Raw genomic sequence first — 6,064 nt, forward strand, 5'->3', positions numbered from 1 at the left:
GGTCAGAAGTTTACATACACTAATTTGACTGTGGCTTTAAACAGCTTGGAAAATTCCAGAAAATTATGTCATGGCTTTAGAAGCTTCTGATAGGCTAATCGACATCATTTGAGTCAATTGTAGGTGTACCTGTGGATGTATTTCAAGGCCTACCTTCAAACCCAGTGCCTCTTTGTTTGACATCATGGGCAAATCAAAAGAAATCAGCCAAGACCTCAGGGGAAAAAAATGTAGACCTCCACAAGTCTGGTTCATCCTTGGGAGCAATTTCCAAACGCCTGAAGGTACCACGTTCATCTGTACAAACAAAAGTACGCAAGTATAAACAAAATGGAACCACGCAGCCGTCATACTGCTCAGGAAGGAAACTCATTCTGTCTCCTAGAGATGAACATACTTTGATGTGAAAAGTGCAAATCAATCCCAGAACAACAGCAAAAGACCTTGTGAAGATGCTGGAGGAAACGGGTACAAAAGTATCTACAGTGCCTTGCGAAAGTATTCGGCCCCCTTGAACTTTGCAACCTTTTGCCAGATTTCAGGCTTCAAACATAAAGATATAAAACTGCACTGCACTGAAAGTAAAGGGGCTGAATAATTTTGCACGCCCAATTTTTCAGTTTTTGATTTGTTAAAAAAGTTTGAAATATCCAATAAATGTCGTTCCACTTCATGATTGTGTCCCACTTGTTGTTGATTCTTCACAAAAAAATACAGTTTTATAACTTTATGTTTGAAGCCTGAAATCTGGCAAAAGGTTGCAAAGTTCAAGGGGGCCGAATACTTTCGCAAGGCACTGTATATCCACAGTAAAAAAAGTCCTATATGGACATAACCTGAAAGGCCGCTCTGCAAGGAAGAAGCCACTGCTCAAACTGCCATAAAAAAGCCAGACTACGGTTTGCAACTACACATGGGGACAGAGATTGTACTTTGTGGAGAAATATCCTCTGGTCTGATGAAAGAAAAAATGGAACTGTTTGTCCACAATGACCATCGTTATGTTTGGAGGGAAAAGGGGGAGGCTTGCAAGCCGAAGTACACAAACCCAACCGTGAAGCACATGGGGTGGCAGCGTCATGTTGTGGGGGTGCTTTGCTGCAGGAGGGATTGGTGCACTTCACAAAATAGATGGCATCATGAGGAAGGACAATTATGTGGATATATTGAAGCAACATCTCAAGACATCAGTCAGGAAGTTAAAGCTCGGTCGCAGATGGGTCTTCCAAATGGACAATGACCCCAAGCATACTTCCAAAATCACTTATGACAACAAAGTCAAGATTTTGGAGTGGCCATCACAAAGCCCTGACCTCAATCCCATAGAAAATGTGTGGGCAGAACTGAAAAAGTGTGTGCGAGCAAGGAAGCCAACAAACCTGACGCAGTTACACCAGCTCTGTCAGGAGGAATGGGCCAAAATTCACCCAACTTATTGTGGAAAGCTTGTGGAAGGCTACTCTGAACGTTTGACCCAAGTTAAACAATTTAATGGCAATGCTACCAGGTGCTAATTGAGTGTATGTAAACTTCTGACCCACTGGGAATGTGATGAAAGAAATAAAAGCTGAAATCAATCATTCTCTTTACTATTATTCTGACATTTCACATTCTTAAAAAAAGTGGTGATCCTAACCTAAACCAGGGAATTTTTACTAGCATTAAATGTCAGGAATTGTGAAAAACTGAGTTTAAATGTATTTGGCTAAGGTGTATGTAAACTTCCGACTTCAACTGTACATATCCTATTACTTATATCCCACCGTGTCACAGTTGAACAGATTTGATCTCCTTTTGATTTTATTACATTTCCATTTTTTATTTTTTTTTATTCTTTACAAATACATTTTGTGATTTGAAAAGCAAAAAGCCACTAGGAAGGTGAGCTGCACCGTATCTTTCATGAATACTGTGTACAACATCCAAGTTATTTTTACCCTATTATTGAAATGGATTCTTTTCCTACCCACTATAACAGCTTTATACTTCACACTCAAAGCTTTATTTTTATTGACAACCGAATGTTAATATTTGTGTTTATGTATGTTGTATCTTGAAATATGTATTTATTTAAATGTTTATTCATTTAGTTTTAATGTCTTTTTTTAAATTATGTTTCCTATTCATTGTGTTTTGAGTTCGATACCAACATTGCTCTGTTGTGTTCATGTTGTACATACTGCACTGATGTAATTTATTCATTTTTAACCTACATACTGTATTTATGAAGCTACTCTGTTAACTTAAGGAGTAAAAATCCTCCCCATATTTGCTCATAAGCTCTAACGAGTGCCAGTTGCTAAGACCGCTTGCTAGATAGAATTAGCTGCGGCCTCTCACAATATAGCAAAGGGTCTGCAGGTCTTTTTATCACTTACATGGGCCAGAAATTGTTGGGTTTTGTCTTGTGCCAACTCTGTTGTTTTTAAGTTTGTCATAATTAATGGGAAACATGCACAACAGATCCTTGCATTTAGCAGCTGATAAGGTGAAGCAAATGTGACAATGAAAACACTGTAAAGGCAAATTCCCAAAACAAGATGGCCATATTTTTCCTTTGCGTGTTGAAAATGGATATCCAGATTGAATGCCTCCTGAAAATCTGAAGGATACAAACTCCTCAGAAACCTATTGAACTTGTCACTGTGAGATCACCTGATTTTGCCTTACATATTGAGTGTTATACTGTTTAAGTCTTAACTAATGTGACAATGTATTTTCTTAACTTCTCGTAAGATTTTCTTGTACTTGAGAGGACTTTTAACTCCTAGTCAGTGACCATATTTGTTATGTAGTGTAAAGTTCGACAAATCACTGTACTGTATTTTTTTACTGGTACACTTTCTAGCCAAATTCTTGATGATTTTGTAAAAAAGAAAATCAAACACTGGATTCTAATTTGTGATGGAGAGTGCAAATATGGGTAGGGTTTCTGCTTCTTTAAAGGGAAACTGACAAGAATGCACAATCATTTTGTGCTCCTTAACCCAGATTTTGGTAGAAAATTGTATGAAACAATTACAATATTACTTATGTATTATATTTGGTTATTCCCTCCAGATTAGGGCTGGTAGAAAACAAGCTGAACATTCAGTTTTATGCACCCAGTGAAATGAGTCCCAAAAGACATGTAGAACGTCACAAAAGTGGTTAAAATTGACGAAGAGATTTTGTCCATACACCAATTTGTAGAGCTGAAATGCTTCTTGCTTTTTATTTTACTCTCATCTTTCCCTCCGATTCATATTCAAACATTTTTGTTTTGAAAACTAAGAGTGGTTGGAAGTAAGTCACTAGATTGGAAGTTGGTTAAATTGGACGCTCTATGGGCTGAGATCGTTTTCATACTCAAGGCGTCGTGTCAACTGTTTGTTTGTTTGAAGAACACTATCCAACTTATTTTTCAGTTCACCTTTGAAATGTTGATAGCTGTGTGGGATCATGTTTCTATTGTACAATGTAATGTATTGTGTGTGTGTGTGTACAGAAAACATAAATATGTTAATTTAATTTACCAATGTGGGAAGAGGCATATTGCCCCAAATATAATGTAAATATAACAAAAAAAGGAAACAGTTGGTTTACTTCATACCTCAAAGAAATATTGTTCTTGCAGACACGATTTTAAGGGTTCATGTTCATTTTATTCTTCATTGCCTGTTGACTTGTTTATTAATCACAGACTTTGGCTTTAATAAGATTTGTGATTCCTATGCAAATCAGAATAAAACATCTGACCATTGCATTAGAATAGGAAATGGATATAGATGATACTGTGTGTGTGTGATATATATCACACAAAAAACTTCACTTTGGGCCAAACTGCAATACGCATGTATGATACTTACAGTGCCATTCAGATTATCTGCAAACAAATGCTTGTTCATTTTTCCTTGTCAAGACAATTTTTTTTGTACATCCTGTACTGTACATAGGCTATAGCTGAAACAAATCGACTGCATGACAAAAATGAAAGAGAACCTCAGAAAAAGGCCTTAATTTGCTAAGCAGGATGATTTAAATCATGCTCTACAATGTAAAACAGTGACACGCCCAGTCAAAAAGGATGTATGTCAATTGTTCCTAATGATTCACTTAAACAATTTACTTTTCAGAGGACTGTGTTACCTCAATTTCTGCATAATGCTAGCTAGCTCATTGCTGAAATAAGAATGTATTTGTGTAACATAGTCTTGGAATGTGTCTGTTTCACTGATTGACATGAACCAAAAGCATTTTCATTGAGTCACTTTTCTCACCATCTACTTCTTATTCAGTAGAATGGGCTGTTACTTGCTTTAGCGTCTAGTTCTTCATTGTAGCACCTCACTGTGTGTGAGTCAAATTGTCAGTTGTTCCTATAATGCGTACCTATTGAAAATCCCGTTTTCATAACACATCAGATGCCAATTGATCTGTAGATTGTCTGAAGATTTCAGACCTCGAAGTTGTCTAACGTTGAGATGAATCTTCTTCTTTTTTTTTTTAAGCGGGCTCATGAGTTTGTGAGAACTTCCGTCAAAGTCGGAATCGACTTTGAATTTCCTGATCCAGAAAGAGTTATAGCCTAATCAAAAACAATGGCAACAAATCCTCCAAGTCTAACCGGCTTCCTTGCAGGTAACTCAACTCATATCCTGAACTTGTAAATTCACATCCTTGTCACGCTCTCCAGAAGGATCACATCAACATGATATGTGTGGATAAAAGCCCAATAGTTGATGTGATTATAGCATGTATGCTGTAATTAGTTTGATGCACTGATACACTTCCTGTCATCAAATGACAGCCCCAATTATTGGGCTTCAAGTGTAAACTGAAAGCCAAAGACTGCAACCATGATGGAATAAGAGAGTGCGCATTGTTTCCATTCATTTAAGACTGAAGCATACCCTGAATATCTGGATCTACAGAACATAAGGCCAGGGGCATGGACTCATTTTGACGTAAGACCACTTTTGAAATATAGAAACTTCTGTTGATTTTGGAGTGAACTGACACTTTAATGATCTGGCAAGAGTCATAACAGTTTCACGAGCTACTTAAAAATGTCACTTATACAGCTGCGATCAAATATATTGGCACCCTTGAACGATTCAGCTGAAATTGAAGAAAACTGTTGGCGTTAACAAGTGTTTTTGATTTAAAGCTGCACAGGACCAAGAAACAAAACATCCAAACTGAAATTAAGATTTATTTACATAAACGTAAAAAAATGGCTTGGACTAAATTATTTAAAATTGAAATGAGTTTGTTTGGAGGAAAGTGATTCTTGTTACGGTTGTAATTTATCTCCACCTGTGGTAAGTTCCAGGTGCCTCAGGGTAAAAAAGAAATAACATTCAACCAGTTTTTTTTAAAGAGAACAGAACCTTCTGCTCCATTGTAAACTGCAAGGGTGCCAATATATTAGACTGCAACTGTACTCCGTATTGGCAGTAAAACTTGACTTGACGGGCGAGAGCTTACTGTCAGTTGCATGGCATGACTGATGTTATAAGTGGTCCCTATTGTTGATGCTGGTTTATTGCAAATGATTCAACATTATCTTGTTGACTTCAGCAATATGAACTATGGCTAGTTAGCTAACCTAAATTGAGGCATGTGCCATCATGACTGCCGAATCAAGTCTAAACTGATAACTGCATAAGACATATTTTAAGTAAGGTTTATGACACGTTTTTATGTTGTATGTGTTCTTATTCTGTTGAATTTTTCACTTTTATTTGTGGCCAACTGCCTTGTGAATGTGAACAGTGACTGTTCTGTCAATGCTGACTGTTGTACCCTAGAAAGAATATTATCTTTTTTTTTAAAGCCTGTAACAATGTGGAAGCGTATTCCTTATTTTGTAATGCGAAACCAGAAAGGGCTTATTCCATTGCAGCTTGTTTTCCAATCATGTTAAAAAAGGAATAGCACTCAATGTATATTTATTTGTCAATAGATATACCATACTGCTCTGCATATGCATGGGGAAATGGCAATCAAATACGGTGATGTGGACTCCTGTTTTGACAGTAATTATTACAATACACTGACTGAAGTGAGCATGAAAGGAATT

Source organism: Oncorhynchus mykiss, chromosome 5, assembly GCF_013265735.2.
Source record: "Oncorhynchus mykiss isolate Arlee chromosome 5, USDA_OmykA_1.1, whole genome shotgun sequence".
Lineage (NCBI taxonomy): Eukaryota > Metazoa > Chordata > Actinopteri > Salmoniformes > Salmonidae > Oncorhynchus > Oncorhynchus mykiss.